This window comes from Anopheles stephensi, chromosome 2, assembly GCF_013141755.1.
Source record: "Anopheles stephensi strain Indian chromosome 2, UCI_ANSTEP_V1.0, whole genome shotgun sequence".
NCBI lineage: Eukaryota > Metazoa > Arthropoda > Insecta > Diptera > Culicidae > Anopheles > Anopheles stephensi.
In genome coordinates this window covers 16,729,640-16,747,488 of record NC_050202.1, presented here as the reverse complement: position 1 = coordinate 16,747,488, position 17,849 = coordinate 16,729,640, and positions in this window count along the sequence as shown.

Here is a 17,849-nt window from a genome sequence, read left to right as displayed (position 1 = left end):
TTTGGTTTTTTCGTTGGCTGGTTTTTTTTTTGCTGCGTTCGCTCTGTGTCACCTACTCAACTAAAGATTCGCCTCTTCTTGAGATGAAAGACCTGCTGCTGGTGTGTGGTCATCGTAGAAAATACAGCAAATTTCGTTGTTCACCCCATCATCCTTGCCCGGTCCCTCGCAGACTCGCGGCCCAAGTGGACAGTCAAATTTATTGCTCCAACGGATTTGGATGCCATCGTGTAAAGGACGGGACCAGCCCCCCCGGAAAGGGGGAATTGTCCACCCGAAGCGCCATTTAAAAAAAAAGGAAGGTGGGAGCGAAGTGCTGGAGGAGGGTAAAAAGGGGAGAAGGCGGTTTTGGAAACAGGTTGCTGCTGTGCTTTTTCCCACGATCGATGGAATTAATCATCGTATCGAAAGGCTAAACCTGAAGGGCGTAGCCCGTTTCAGGGGGACACGTTGGAATAGATTTGTGCAGTGGAATACGTATATAGTTTGTTTGTTTAATGGAAGCAAATGCTACAATTTTTTTTGGAAAATTATTATAAATATTCTTATCTCATTTTAAACGGTTTTTTTTAATATTTAAATCATTCGCCCATGTGGGAGCTTCCTGGCAGCCGCCATGCCTAATGCTACTGCGTCAAAACCAAACTAAATAATCATGTCAAGCCTTATTTTGCATTCACCATCCGGCGTTAGCTCATCCCCGCGCTCTCTCTCTCTTTCTCCCTTCCTATTGTACCCACTTATACCCCCACCCCCCCTCCCAAAAAAACCACATGAAATGTAAATAAATGTTTAACCATGGTGGGCTCTCGCCCAACATTGGCAAACGGAACCCCCATTTGGAAGCAGAGCACCTGAGCAGCGGCTCGATGCAAATCGATTAGACGTACAGTGGCTCAATTGGCTCGCAAACTTGGCCCACAGTTGTTTGGAGCTTCCACGCCGCATTATTGCGAGAGCCAATTATCGTGCACACGCTTCTGAAGCGGAAGTTCAGCATGGCCGGTGGTGGTTGTGCATGGAAGAATAATTGGACCGTTTTGCATCTGCGGATTTCGGGCGAGGTTCGGGAGGTGATTGGTATTTCGGCAGGTGTGTGTCTGGAATAAATACGCGATGTTTGTTTTCCGCTGCTGCGGTTTAGAATCGCGTGTTAGAGTGTTAGAAGGTTTTCGTGTGCGGGAGGCCTCTTTATCTTAACTTGGAAGAACATTCTCAGGACGATTGTTTACAAGACAAGGCTGTAACAATTGTGGCTTAACAACACGTTTTTAATTAAAAAATCTTCAAGGATAGACACGTATTACTTGGTGGTGTTGCTTAAAAATATTAGTTTTTGCATTAAAATATGGAAGACAATCAGGGAAAGTATTTTAAAGGGAAGAATTACATACCACGCTAAATAATCATAGTTTTGGCCTCAGATTTCATCATACTTTGAGCGGTCTATAGTATTTATAATAATATATTAGGAACCCTAGCACGGCCTTAGAAGTCATGCTTACTTCATTCCCAATAATAGTTCTATAAGAGTTCTATAACAACTCATTTACACCTGCTTAAGTCCAGACGTCTAGCAGCCAAGCCAATTACAATGATAACTTCAGAGAACAGATATCCTTAGGAGTTTATTCTACGAGAGCTTAGGGTGTTTAGGGTAAAGTGTCATGATTTAATTTCGTTTCTGGATTCAGGAATGTTGATGAGTGCAACGAGTTCATTACACTGTAGTTTGACAACAAGTATCCAGCCCATATCGCCATTAAAAAGTTATAGCCTAAAGGTGACTAAAGGTAGGTGAATTTATGCAACTTCCTATAGTCAATGGACTTCTACTGCGATATAGGTCCACGTTCGAAATGCTTCCTCGTAATATTAGTAATCTGGGTTTCTTTAAAGAGCCGGGAATGATATCACTAAAAATTTCTTTAGTTATTTTGTTGCTCAACATGTTCAAGACCCACTCAAACCTTTACTAAGACGCATACTGTATAAGAGAGCATCCAAAATTGTTCCTAGAGGTTACCCAGACTATCCTTGTTCAGTATCAATTGCTTGACTTTTTCAGTATCAATCGCTCTCGAGTCTCAAGTTACTCACGTAAGTTAAATTAACGAAGAGAGATATAAAAATCTAATCATCGTCCTGGAATTATAATTTAAATATCGTAACAATATTTAGCTTCTTGCATTATAACCAATGATCTCATGAGACTCTGTAAGATAGAACTTAGTTAATTTTTGCGGACGTTGAATATAAAGTCTTGAAAACTGACTGTCTGCGAAGTTCAGGAATGACACAACAATACGCCTTGAGGATGTAGCGCCTAAAAGAAAAAGAAGCTAACGACTTCACCTTAACACTTGGGTAAGGCATTTAATTACTCAAACTAACTTAACAAAAATATAGATAATATTAACAGGAGACTTATTTTAAACACAAATCCAAAGCAAATTTTAATATTCATTAGGTGATCCCCTCTCTTCTTGGCCTAACGACCTCTTAGGACATATCTGAGCCGTTTTTGGCTTACTGCACTTAATGATACCACGAAGTTGGATAGTCAGACCTCGCTACGGAGGAACAGTCTAAGAATGGAACTTGAACCCCGGTCCTGCCGTATGAAGACCGACACCGTTGTCGCCTCAACCACCCGAGTTAGATGAATCAATTCGATGAGTAAATGAATTGAAAGAGTTTAAGAATCTTTAAGTGAATATGGAGCGTATCTTTTATCCGCTCCCATGTGGCCCATGATAAAAAAAAGAGACAGCAACAATCACCAATGAATACAAATATCCAAAAATTAGTAAACAACTACTAATCTGATCTTCAAATATCGGCACGGTGGTGGAGGCGACAACGGCGTCGGTCTTCACACGGCAGGACCAGGATTCAAATCCCATCCGGACCGTTCTCCTGTTGTGAGGACTGTGATTACCCAACTACATGGAATCGTTAAGTTTAGTAAGCCGGAAATGGCAGGCTTTTGACCCAGATTAGAGCAAGCGGTCGTTAGGCCAAGAAGAGAGTGAGATAAAGAAAGAGAGAGAGAAAAATCCCTAAAGACTCTACTAATCGATGTCCACATAAATATCATTCGAACTTAATTGGAACATAAAAGTTGAAAGCAATTATGTGTATGTTATTACCAGTTTTTATTTTCTTCAACGTCAGTCTTCAATCAATAAGCTGCAGCTATTTAAAATGAGCATCTGTCACTCCCAATTATTGTTCCATGATTGATTATGTTTTAAAAATCTCCGCATACGGCTCTATTAAGCATTGCAGATCGATTTATGATGATGCTAAATCTCTATCGCTGCCAAACGGCAAAGGTCGACCGGAGGTTGGTCAATTAAAATGCAACACATATCAGCGATGCAATCAATCAGAACGAGAACTCCACCATCCACCATCGATTGGCATTTTATGCTACTTGCCATGCGGTGGAGACGCAAATAAAAAATACTCACCACACGAGCACCGCAACAGTCCTTGGCGTGGTGACACGTGATGTCGTCATTCTCATCCGACTTCGACCATCTTATGCAGCGGGCCCCTTCGATAGATGGGGGGCCAGGTCCACTACTAACCTCGTAAGCCATTCCTCGGCGAGTGTCAATCGGTAAACGCCGGCGGTAAAACCACAAAAACCAATAACCTTCAACGGGCCGCATCACTGCGCCTGTGACCCCTTTCGAGCGACCTAACATGGGGTTTCGCCGGTTGCTTTGACAGTGCACCCATCCGAGGGGACCATCAAAGGCGGCGCTTAGGCGTTATGTTTTGTTTGGGTTTCTGCGGTGGCGTTGTGATCTTGGCATCTCCTTCTTCCAAGAAATCAAACCCCCCCCCCCCCATTCGAGATGTTCCAATGGCGAGTGTGTCGATATCTCGACTCAGCTTCGTCCAAACGTCAAACGTGCGCTCTGCCTTTGACGAACGTGGAACGTGAGCAACCTTATCAGTCAAACAGGGCGACCTAGAGCGTCGACAGCCCTTTCGAGCGGGCAGCTGTGTAACCGAAAGGGCGAACCGACTGCGGGGCAAGCGGCTGTTGTTAGTTAGGATGATGCTCGGCGGCTGATAAGGGCCGCGATTGCTTTAGTGCGTCGGGCGTGTAAAGGGCGATTAACCGTGCGGCTGCCGGCTTTTGTGTGGATTTGATTACTGACGATGACGACGGCGGCGGCAAAGGCAACGATGGCTCAACGCTAATCGTATCACTCGAGCTGCACGCACTGCCAGCCAACTGGGCGACGTCTTCGTCCGGCGAGTGCGTTTTGTGCTACACAGCCGACCCCCATTCGAGAAACGTGATCATCGTTAGAACGACAGTAGCACAAACAGTCGAGCGATAATGTGCGACGAGGGTAGTAGTTTGGACTTAATGCTTTTATTTTGGAAGTCGTTTTCAATAAACAATGTTTTGACGTGGATGCTTGATACGTGTGATGTGCAAGGACATGCGAGATTGCATAACCCGACATAATGAAGAGTTCTTTCAAAGCTAATAATAATTAATAAAAGGGGTTTCATTGGCAAGTTTGCTTGAAGATAGTTCCACCTTGAGTTCTTGGCTTAACGACCTGTTAGGTCATGTCTAATGCCTAACGAGACTTATCAATATTACGTAGTTGAATAGCCAAGCCCTTATAATTAGAACTTCTGTCCTTTCATTCGCAAGGGTTTATATCTTGATCGTGTTCACCATAAGCATCGAGGCACCTGGGACTGTCTAGAACATTTCTCATGTGAGTCCAAGTACTCACATACGCCTCGGAGATGAGGGCCCTATGTTTAGAAGTGACGAAGCTCTCTTAGCTGCTCTGGAGAACAAGATGCTTAAAAGGCTTTTAGGCTTAAGTGGAAGGACAATCGAAAAATGACGAGCTCTGCAAGCTGTACGACTAAGCTTCGCAAAGCTTCGGCTGTACATGTCATGCGAATGGCACCAAACAAACCAGCCATTTGTAAAGTACTTTTAGGCCAGTCACATTGACTACGGGGAGGCGTACTAGGTAGAGGTAAAGTTTGTTTTGAAGAATACTAGATGAAGGACTTGATCTGGTCCCGTGGCGCCGATCTTCACTCGGCAGGAACGGAGTTCAAATCCCATCCAGACCGCCTCCCTCATTCTTCTTCTTCCTTGGCACTACAACTTCGAGTGGTCTTGACCTTTCTGTGACTTGATTTTACCGTTAGTCCTGAGTACAGGGAGATGATAGCCAGTCCTGAACCCTGCCGTGGGAAGCTCATTTAAATTAGATTCAGTAATTCATCTTATTGGGAAGTCAAATGGGAAAGCCTAGGTCAAGTTTAAAACTAAATCTTATTTTGTTGATTCATTTCAACAGTATGGATAACATTAAATAAGAATCTGGTTCATATTCTTCTAGGGTGACCTGATCGTATTGCTTACCAAGTCTCATAGTGGTATTGAATGGTCTCCCTCGGTGCACAGGGCCAGAGGCTGGATCTGGCTACATGTAATTTAAGTCCAGGAAGCCAGAAATGGTGGGCCAAGACCTCTTGAGGATGTTGTAGCGCCATTCTTGATTCTTCATTGGACATCATAATTTAAATAAAATTTAGTATTTGAAAACTTTGAATCAAATTGCGCGTCCTTACACATACTGAAATTATAAAGAGATGCCAAGCTTACCTGATTTATGCCGGAATAGCCACACACAGCAAAGACAATCCACAGCGTTTACCGGCATGTGAAGAAACTAGCAAACAAACAACTGTATGTGAACAAGAGACTGTGGGGACCCGTAAAGCGGGACAGACACGGAGGCTCCTTAAACGATGTCAAAGGTTGTAACGAACGTCCGTCTTGTGCAGGGTGTGTGTGTATGCGAGTGTTAAACGCCTGTGGGAGGAGGGTTGAGCGCGACCGGAGTTTACTTTACGTCCCACATTTCGTTTTGTGTTCAATTCGTTTCGATTTATCGAACTCCGCGGGACGTTCGTGCGTGTGTGTGTGTTGGCTCTATCGATCATGGCTGGCAAGGCGGCAACGATGATTTCATCGGTTCCTACTGGCACCGTGCACGTGTTCGCGCCCATTCCACCCCACTCACGCATGTACCCCCTGAAACCTCTCCCCTACCCCCACTACTCCCCACGATAATGTCGGGGGGGTGCATCCCACGGTCATTTCTAGGGGAAGTGTTTCCAAACCGCCCGCCCAACGGGAGATCTTTGTTGGGAGCCCTGGCGGTGGCTGTGCTTTGCCGAGAGCGTGTTTGCGTTGTATTTTTTTTGCTTCATTTTTTGTTTGTTTGTATGTGCCCCCTTTGCCGGTGCTGGCGCTGGTGCTGCAGTACTGAACACGTAAATTCCAGGCAATAGCAACAGCAGCAATACCAATCACCACCAACGGACGGCTCCACATCGGGGTAACCACAAATGACAAACAACGCCACCAGCTACTTACTTGCTTGGTTTGTATCGGCGTGCGACCGAAATGACAAGTTTCCAGTGTTGGTGGGACAGAAGTTGGAAAGTGATGTGAAACGAAAAGCTGTGAGTAATATTATCATGAAGCATATTTATATGCCTAAGCTCTACAAAAAAAAATCGAAGCAATTTGGAATGATTTTTAAACGACTGAATATTTTTAATTCAATTCTCTTCTTCATTTTATTATTAATTATATTTTGCACTTGATTCTACACTCTATTATATGTTTAATTTTATTTTCTTTCTTATAGCGTTTTCTATTTTATGTTATGTGTTCTATTCCTTATCTTATAAAGTAAATATTTGTGTTCTCTTCGGATGTATTTGTAACTAAAATAATTTCTACATTTTCGTTTTTTTTCTTTATACTTTATTCTTTACAATATTATGTTGAATATTATTTTTTGTTGGGGCGGTTCGGTGGCCGAGGCGAAAGTTCAAATCCCATCCAGACCGCCACCCACCCGTACTCAGGGCTGACTAATTAGCTACGGGTAAAATCCAGTCACAAAAAGCCAGAAATGGCAGACCCTGAAACCTCTCGAGGTTGTGGTGCCAAGGAAGAAGAAGAATTCTATTGTATTTCCCATTCTATATTTTAGTTTAATTTTTTTCTAAACTTTTGTTTATTTATCATATCTTCTATTCTAATTTCCATTTGACATTTCAAGTAATGTTTAGATCAGTATTTTTTTCAATTTTCTATTCAATGTTCTGTTCTAATTCTGTTTTAATTATTTTTCTACTTTTTTGTAGGTTTTTTATATCATATTCTACATTATATTCTTAATTCTATATAATAATCTATATTCTATTCCATATTATACTCTATATTCTATTCTATATTCTATTCTACATTCTATTCTATATTCTATTCTATATTCTATTCTATATTCTATTCTATATTCTATTCTATATTCCATTCTATATTCTATTCTATATTCTATTCTATATTCTATTCTATATTTTATTCTATATTCTATTCTATATTCTATTCTATATTCTATGCTATATTCTATTCTATATTCTATTCTATATTCTATTCTATATTCTATTCTATATTCTATTCTATATTCTATTCTATATTCTGTTTTGTATTCTATTCTATATTCTATTTTAAATTCGATTCTATATTCTAATGTATACTGTATTCTAAATTCTATTCTTTATTCTATCCTAGTATTCTTTGTGCTATTATACATTCCACTCTTTATTATATTTGAAATTCTTTTCACTTTTCTCATTTATATTTTGGTTTTCATTCTATGTTACTTTTCACCTGATTTGTTTATGTTGTTCACTTATTTTTTACTTATTTTATTATCGATCGTTTATCTTTACTTTTTTTTATTTGGATACTGAATTCTAACCTTTATGCTAAATATATAACACTAATTTCAAAGATTGCAAAAAGAAAGAAACCGTTCATGTATAAAAAAATAAAATAAAATAGATAAACATCGTGTTGCAAACATGTACTTCACATTTAATAGACACATTACAAATTCATCAACCTTTTGCATATTTTGAATAATGGACTCTAATCGATCAAGTGCGTTTCTAGAAACTTATCCATCCGTCGTATATCCGCTTAGGCGTAATAGTCCGTTTGCCCCCTTCTGCCTTGCCTGACAGTGGTAAGGTAACGCTGCTGACACGGAAAACACTAAACACAACCGGATGAGGTCGCGTCCGTCGAAAGTGTATGGTTCGGTGAGGGGGTGGGGGAGCTGCCTGTTGTCGGCCGGACGGAGTTGGAGTCGAGATCGACCACACTACACAAAGCGTTAAATGGTTGGAAAGGGGTGCGGGGAGGGGGAGGAGGTAGTGCGGGAGGGCGCAAGCGAAACGATCGAATCGAGTGGCGGCTCGAAGATCGAAACGGCAAACACCAGCGCAGGCGACTGGCCGAGACTGCTTGGCGTCATACTGTCTGCCAGCGCGCGTCGTTGTTCATACATTTTGTTGTATGGTTGCACTGGCCGCCACCCCACGATCGATCCACACACATAGAGGGAAGGGATGGGTAAGGGAAGGGTGTGCCAGGCAATGGATTTCAGAAGCCGTAGCAGCACCACCATGATCACCATCTCGCTAGCTAACAACGGAACGGGTGGGTTTGTTGTTTAAAACACACACACACACACAGCTAACTACCGATGTCCATTTGATGCACACCCGAGGGAACGTGCGGTCTGTGTGCCGATGTTTGCGTAAGTGCATGTGCATCGGGGTACCGCGATATGGATGCAGTTGGTCGGGCCGGAGCTACCCATCTCCGGTTGCAACGGCAGCACTGACTGGGTGTGTGTGTGCATAAGAATATCGTTATCAACAGACAGCACAGAAGGAACATGGAAGACGCGAAGTCGTTTTAATTTCCTCTCGTAGAAGGAGGCTTCCCTGAAGGGCCCATTCGACGGGAAGTTTCCAGGAGGGTTGCGGGGCAGAATCTTTCTGCAGCGAAAGATCATCAGACCAAGCCCGGGTAAGATGGCTGCAGTGAGCAAATAAGGGTTTGCTGGAAGATGGCATACGAAGACATGGCCGGAGCCAAAGCGTATGTGCTGCGGATCCTTTCTTCCATAAAAAACCCAAATGCATAAAATAAGTGTGGCCGAAAGGAGGATTGAGGAAGGAAGGAGAGAACGTTCACCAGCAGCATAAAACATGATTTTTTGTTTTGCTTTAGCCCTTAAGAAGCCAACGAGAACAACGTTGCCTCGCTGTTGCACAATGGCCCGGGACGGGGAGAACGGAATGCTTCATGAGTATGAGTTGCATCGTTTTGCAGCTCGTAAATAAATCCCAACACCGCTCTCAAAACTGTTTGAATTTTAGGCTTTCTGTTTGCTGAACCCATTTTTCGTCACCCATTGGTTTGCTGCCAGGAAAGACTGTTAGCGCGTACCTACTGGCTTGTTAGTTCGGTGAGCGAGAGACAAAATGCTGGTGCTTCTGTTGTGTTGACTTATGATAAAGTAGACATCATCTTCTGCTACAAGGTGTCAGCAGAAGCAAGACACACGAACCTGTTTGCTAGGTCCTAAAATATTTGAGGTATCTCCGAGAATTCGTTCTATTTTAAGTTACAGTTTCTTCCATGAATCACATTGATAACTACGTATATATTCGTTCGCTTGCAGTGGCAAACGTTGGAATTGAAGAACTGGCACGCGACTTGTCTGTTCATTCTGGACGTCAACTTCAATTATTTCGCAGACAAGCGGTTTGAGGTTCAATCAATTGGCATTGCGTTGCTTTGCTGACGGGGTCCTAATCATCTAAACAGACATGGGCATGTCAATCGAATCAGATCAATATGATTGAACGTCCCCGTTTAAACGGCGGAATGGTGTTTGCCTCGAGCGCCAGAGTGCTCAGTTGGAGAGTGTTTTAAATTTCTAGAAAGTAACCTTCATATATCTTTCCTTCATAGTTTCATATTTTTTACAAAAAAAAATATAGAAAGAGAAAAAGTAGCAAAATTGTAATAAAAAAAAATCAAAATTTAGCAAATAGTTTCATTTTTATTGCCCATAGAGAGGTTTGTCAAACTCATCGAAACCGCCTTATAATATCTTTTTTTGTTTTAAGCTATCAAAACATAAGAAGTAAAATACAGAAATATTTATATCATGATAAAAAATGAAAATATGAGTGACAATAAAACAATTCAAAACTTATTCATTTGCAATGCGATGGTCCAAAGTCTAGATCCAGGGAGCAGGAGCGTCTAGCCGGTGCAAAATATGTTTAACCAGCTGGACATTGTTGTACAAAATTCGCGCTAATGGTCTGAGACGAAGCCATCTTAAAAATGAGCAAATGACGGCGCTTCTGAAAAATTCGATTGCCTCAGTGGGTGTGTAGTCAATCTAGGAGATTCCTAACTGACATTTGTGGGGAAACCCCTATTGAAGGCCCTTAGCCAATCATGCGGTAACCAGGCAGGAGCAGCAATAAATATTGGATCCAGGGAGAAAGAAAAGGAACATCCTTCTAATATTCACCAGTTGAAGAAGATCCCGTAAAAGATAGAAAATGCAAACAATTATATTGAACACAGTTCGTCGACAACACAGTTCGGTAGTTACTGAAGGGTCGCTTAAAAACGGTTGTATTGATGTTGCTGTAGAATGTTTCTTTAACGAAGGATTCGATTAAAATTGAATCTGTAGACTAGCAATTGCGGAGTTCGAAGAAAGTAAGGCTTTAGTATAAACGTTTAAGTGTGTTTAAGTTTTTGCAGTAAATTTATAACACTTTTTACCCCATCTTCCTTCATGTGATGAAGTTTTTTAAATGATTTCTTTAATAAACGGATATCCCTTAAAAAGATTAGACAAATTTCGTGTTTGACACACCTGCTCTGAGATTTAAATACTGATCGCAACAATTAGTGGATAATAACAACAATGAGTTGGGGCGGTCCGGTGGCCGAGGAGATAACGGCGCCGGTCTTCACACGGCAGGACCGGAGTTCAAATCCCATCCAGACCGCCTCCCGGTACGCACGACTCACTACCTACGCTACCTGTAAAACCAAGCCACAAAAAGCACGAAATGATAGGCCGAGACCTCTCGAGATTTTATTGTCAGGGAAGAATAAGATGAGGAAGAAGAAGAACATAGATGAAATGTTGAAGATTCTTCGTATTGTTCATGGGTTCTTCCAAATTTTCTTGTTATATATTTTCAATCTTTAAATAAATCAGTCTTTGCAAAACTCCAAAACTAATCCCTCACTACTTCTTGCGGTATCTCAACAAAAGGTAGGACGAATTGAGCCTAAGCTATACGTAGACTTCAGAAAGCTGTCCATCTGATCAGAAGATCTGACCAGAAGAACCGTTTTTTATCCAGAATTTCCCCCACCTTATAGGCTTGCTCAAGCAGCAGTCCCATTTCGCCAAGAGTTATGGATATAATCGTTGGATGATCATTTAATTCTGGGAACGTCATATATCAAACTCTCCTAACCAACCAACCACCACGACGTATTCGTAGACTCATTCCCAAGACATTGTGTGTCTCACTGGTGCTATAAATACGTCCGTAGCCACTACATCAATCATTCCGTTTTCATTTGGACGGTTGGTGCACATCTCTGAACCTTTTTGCCGTATGTTGCACGATCATAACTCGCATTCTTCGAACAGGCTTCGATGTGCCACTCGAACGGGATCGTAAGCAGTTGTGATTGTGTGTGCCTGTGTGTGGTTTTTTCTTCTTTAAATTGGCGTCCAAATCGTCCAGTCCAGTTACGGAAGAAAGTTCTCCTAACAGCAGCAAGTTTTCTTCTCGATCCTCTGTTTTGCACCATGGCGATGATGATCAACATCCCGCCAAGCCCGCTTTATTCAAACCGTTTGCTGGTTTGAGCGGTTGGTCCACCATCCTGATGAATGTAGCATTTAACCTTCGCCGTGATCGATCACAAAAAAACCAACCCTGCCACAACCCTGTAAAGGCTGGGTTCCTCTGTTTAACCTGGGCAAGATAGCAGCCGTGTGTGTGTGTGTGCGCGCTGAAACATGAAGAAACACTTGAGCCGACCGACCACCGTTTCCAATCACAGGTCATTCTCGCGCCGTTCGACTACCTCTGCATCCCTCACCCAGTCCGGGGTTGAGCAGGGCTCGAGCAAAACCCAATGTTGGTGCCTTCCTGTCTGCGCCGTTCGAAACGCCGGACGACGACGGCGAAGAAGCAGGCGAGCATAAGATGGCGATTAAAAGCGAAGGCGAAGTGTCTGTGTATGTGCACCGGCAGACCGGACAGACTTGTTGGCGGCAGCATAGCGTCGGGTCGACTTTCCACGAGTCCGGGGACCGTCGGGTCGGGGCAAGAGAGGTGGTGGGATGCTTGCAGGAAACTGAGGATCGTTCGACGCTTGCCCCGAAGACCGCACACACAACTTCCAAAAGAAGACACGAAGAAGATGCCAGCGAGCGAGAGAGAGAGAGAGAGAGAGTGCGAGGGCCCGTTAGGACGGTTTTGAGGTTATGGATGGCTCGTGACGAGACGTAAGGGCACGCACAGCGGGACAGCGGGGTGAAATGTTACACATTTAGGAATGGTTCTCGGACGCACGAAACGCTGTAATTGATTGCCCTGTCCGCAGTTGGGCACAACAGAACATCTTCCTTTCCCTTTTACGGGTAGCGCTGTATTACTGTCCTCGCCAAGGGTTTTTTATGTGCATCGCCACATTCAAGAGTCTGGAGTCCGACTCAACGTACACACAAACGCGCACACACACACATCTTGGTGTTGATTTTTCCGTCCCAAAAAATCGGCAAACGCCGTTTCCCAACGCAACGGACGGCCATCTTGAGGTGTCCCGTTTCTCGAGTGGACGAGCGGGCACAAGGGGGCACGCCGGACGGTTGCATCATCCGCGGCGGGCCCCTTTCCCGAACAGGATGACGCGTCAAATGACACGCGGGAGAGAGGTTCAAGATCAGGATCTCGTTACTTAGTGACAGCAGCCGTAGGTTTCCGTCTCGGGAGTGATTGCGATCGCTGCATCCGGTTCTGTGGCCGTTTGTGGAAGGATAATGGTTGATGCGCCACATAAGCCACTGTTTTCGGGCACTGTCTAAACGAGTCGCAGAGTCTGGCAGACCATTTGGAAAGTGTCAATTTCCCGGCAGGCAGAAACTTTTCTTTCCCCGGTTTTTGGAACTTCATTTGCTTCGGAAGTGGCTTGGGCCTAACGTGAGTGGCAAGGTTGACAATGTAGATCGCAATGGTTTATGTCGATGTAGCAGAAAGAAGACTCAACTCGTTGGGATGTTAAAGGAATGGTCTAGAATTTCTAGCAATAAGTCCTCAGGCGATAATGAAGTGTCCAATCCGTTTGACAGAGTAGTAAGCCAATTCTACAACTTCAAGAAGTCTTGGATTGCTGACGAACTTGCTTGCATTGGCTTAGTTTACCCGTAGTTGGATATCCAGAGACGGAGCCGGTCTTGGCTTTCTAACTGTCAGTTGCCATTTATTACCTGGACAATCTAGAATTAAGATATTTGAGATCAAATCCATTCAATTGCACTTGTAATCAATATTGGACAAACGTGTTGGAGTTGATCCTGGGAATTTTCAGCTATCAGACCTACGTAGTGGTGGTAAGGACCATTTTTCAGTCCTTCTTGAAGATATCTTGAATACCATAGAGCCGAGGTTTGGCTCTGGCCTTTAATCCAGTTTAATATATCTTGTCAGAATGACTAGAGACATTGCAGATACGAATTTGAATGAGGTCTCTCTTCTTGCTCTAGCGACCTCTTAAGGTCATGCCTGCCATTTCTAGCTTACTAGACTTAATGATACCACGCGGTTGAATAATTAGACGAGGTCCAGATGATTTTTGAACCCCGGTCTTGCCGTGTGGAGATCGGCGTCACTATCGCATCTATCTTGGGGTCGCTTAGGATTAAGGTCTATCAAGGGCAAAATGAGGGAATACTATTGTTCCTTGTACGTATCATAGGACAAATAAAAATAGAGCAGATTCGAGAGGTTTAACGATATTACGGAGGTTCAATGAGAAGTTCTGAAGATATTTTGAGAACCGAATCAACACTTCGTACCAGGATATTGAAGCAACTCTTATTTATAAAACTTTAGGAACTCTGGAGTAGTTGAAGATGTATGCCAGAGACTCGATTGTTGGAGTTGTTTACACAGTGCCAATCGTTCATCGTAAAGCCACTGAATGGTTTCATCGACATCACAATCGGCATCGTGATTTAAGACTTCATCACACGGCAACTTTAGATATTAGAGGATGCAATTTTGAACTTCACCGAATACCGAATTGCAGAAACATTATCTTCAAAACAACATCTTGAAGCGATTATCAAGAGCAAAGATCTTCAACTCATCGTGGAATTGTTATCTTAATTCCCCAAAATTGCTTGAATGCTTGCCCGGATGTGGCCGATTATCGCGCCCAGGTAACTTTCGCTAACGGAAGAATTGGAAGCAGTTCGCCTGTTTGATTTGCTGCAGTGGGGCAATGGGTGCGATAACAAAAAAAAATCTCTCGCACCCCAAAAGCGCGGATATTGGTTAGAAAACCTACACGCGTCGTAGTTCTTCCCTAGCTAGTGCGAATTCCCCTGTACGATAGCGAAATTATCTCACGACCGATAACGGTTGGAATGTGTCCGGGTTCCCTCCGGCTACCGAGGCAATGGGGAAGAAGTATAGCAAAAAAAAAGAGACCTTGCCCTTCGTGGGACGGATGTGACGCCCTAAAGTCTGTCGATCGTCAAGTTACACACACCCTTCATTGGGGCATTGGATTGCGATGTTGCAACTTGGGCGGAAAACGTCCCAGTTTTCGCAAGAGGGCGAAATAGCCACGCTTGCGGAAAGATCGATCGTAGCTGTGTTGGCTGTGACAGTTTTCACCGGACACCGGAAGTTAGCTTCTCTACCTGCCGTTTGATTCGAACGTCCACAGGCGAACCTGTGCTGCTGGAATGTGCCCACTTGCTGATTGATGAACGATGGTCGTGCGGCCATCCGTGATGGATGTAAGGCGGGTGAGGAATATGCTAATGACGGGTCGCTTTTTTTGCCAGGTTGCGACTGACTGCTCCGAGCACGGTGTGGGAAAAGTTGTAACGTAAAAGCGCAACTCACGGGGGGGCATTGATTGATCGGGTATGGAAAGTGGAATGTTTGCATCCCGCTTATGTCAACAAGGTTCCACACATCGACGGCTGTTTGCTTTCCTCCGGAGGACGACGTCCAGCTTTTTTCCGATCGGAAGACAATTTGTCATCGGGTCGGTAAACAAATCAGGCGAGTCATTTGCGTTTGATTGAGAGATCGGTGGCAGATCGGAATCGTTTTTTGATAGCGGTGATAGCTGACGCACAAGGGGCCGGCCGATTAGATGACTGCCGGTGGGGCACGCTTGCACAGGTTTCGCTTCCGTTTGCCGTGCGCTACCTTTATTTGTGCGCATTCGTTGGACACTGGAAGACACAGGTAGTCCGGTCATCCGACAAACCAAGGCAGGAGAGACAATGTGAACGTGTTGGGTTGGAATTTTACAACAATTATTTAAATTGCAGACTATTCCATGTTTAATAGAAAATTTAAATGATAGTTTGTTCAAGTTCGAGAGAACTTGTTGGCTAGAGGCAGTTGTTCATGACGATTAGATTTTATAGGAAAAAGAGTGGAACCTTGGAAAAATTGGAATTGTAATTTTCGTGAGATTAGAGCGATTAATTTGATGACTTTAGACTGTGTTTAAACATGTAAATAATTTAACCCTTGAAATTAAAAGAATTTAAATTTTTGAGAGCTCATCTCTGCACATTGAGTCCAAACACTCGGAAATAGTTTCTGGAAGTCATCCGTTCTCCAACCTGCTGTTGAGGTATTACCTTTGAATGTTGGTGTATGCTGGGTCATAACCGTACCGGGGTACAAATTATGAATTAAATTTTTTACGTTTATTTTAGAAACGTTAGGAAATTTCTACATATATGCTCTTCAAAGTGTTTTGTGAGAGAGCCAAACGTGAGCTAATGAGCCAAAGAGTGAGCCAAACGAACTATAAATGATTTCTACAAACTTCCCTTATTTCAATGTATATAATTATAAAACTCGAATATTCGTTTACAATAACACTTCAAAATCTGAAAAATTTTGTCACAAAAATTGAACAAATTTAGTAGTAGAGTGAACGAAATTTAGTAAAGTGCACTTGTTCTCAAAATATACCATAAACATTAAGAAGAAAGTTTTAAGTCAAATCGTGACAGATTATACGACAAGAATGATTCCTTTACTATAAATACAGTGTTAGACAATATAATAGCAACCACTTGAATAAATTTATGGATAACCTAAGTGTATGAGGTGAGGTTAGGGAGGGGGGGGGGGGGGGGCACATAGCAACGTAGAGCCCCGAATGACTGAGTTGTGGGTGTCAAAAAAATTAATTGTATGTTTTATTAAACCTCACTTTTATTCTCAGGAACATTAGGATATCATAACATTGAAAAATATAGTTATTTTGATAATCTTTTTGCTACTCTGAAGCATCGCAAGATCCGGAATGTATCCCAGCTCCCAAGTTTAGAGTTGTCAGTGATCGTGTTTGACTCTGAACTTTTTTGTTTTCTTTTTTAAGAACACTTTAATATGACTATGAGACTTAAACATGATCATGCAAGAATTTCCATTTCATTTCAATTCAAAACATAAAACAACTAAATAAAACAACAGCTCACAGCTAAATGGCAGCAAATTATGTTTAAGATACGAATGATTGGCTATTGTCGTTATAGATAAACAAATGTAAACGATTATCATTCCACCAAATAAAAATTCAAATTGTCTTTTCCTTTCCCAACCAGTCCATCAAAATGCATTACCCAACATTCGCTACCATGCTGAACGATCCTACTCCTTGTGAGAGATGTGCCAACGTTTCCCCCCCATTTGGTTCCCCATCCATCGGGACAACCGTGCTTGTCATATCGGTTTGAAGTGTCCCGGTCGGTTGTGCTGAATGCTACCACCAGAAACCCTGTGGCCCACAACAATTATACCGAAAGGAAACGGCCGATTTCTCCGCGAAACCATTATTCCCGGCCGGCCTGTCGAAATGGCAAACTCATCAATTTCTTGCCAGCCCGAAAACAAAAAAAAGCAGCATCTCAGCATACAGATGGACGAGTTATGTTCGCTGGGCGCGAGTGATGAACGGAAGAGTGAAAAAGAAAAGGAGCAGCAAGAAGGAAGGAAAAGATAAAAGGAAACGCATATCGCTTAAAAAGGATGGTCGGTTTTGAAAATAACTGTATCATGGCGGACGGATCGCTATAATGAGTTGACAGAGAGAGAAAAAAAAAACAGCAACAGACACAGAAAACAGCAAGCAAAAGACACAAACCCCCAAAATGCTCCCTCACTGGGGGAGAGTCCGGCCCGGCTTAAGCGGGGTTGGTTTGTCGTTTGTTTGCTTTTCCACCGGTGGCCAACCAAAGGAAAAAAAAGGCTTCACATTGTCAGTGTTTTTTTTCCTTGGTGTTTGTTTGTGTTTTGTTTTGCATTCATTTTCCAACGTCTTTTTTCATACCACTACTGCAGTCACTTTGACGACACAACAAACATCAAAGCAAGTTACCGCGTCGCGGGGGAAAAAAAAAGTCCGCCAAGATTCGGTGGCTTTGTCGGGAAACATTTGCAGTGTCGTCCTGTTGCTGTGTGTGTGTGTGTGTGTGTGAGTGGCTTGCCGATCGATGCTCGTACGATCGATTCGATTTAAATCGTAGCAAGGCTGAAATGGGCGTGTGATAGCCTTGAAATCAAAGGTGAGGATTTATGGAAGGAAGTAAAAA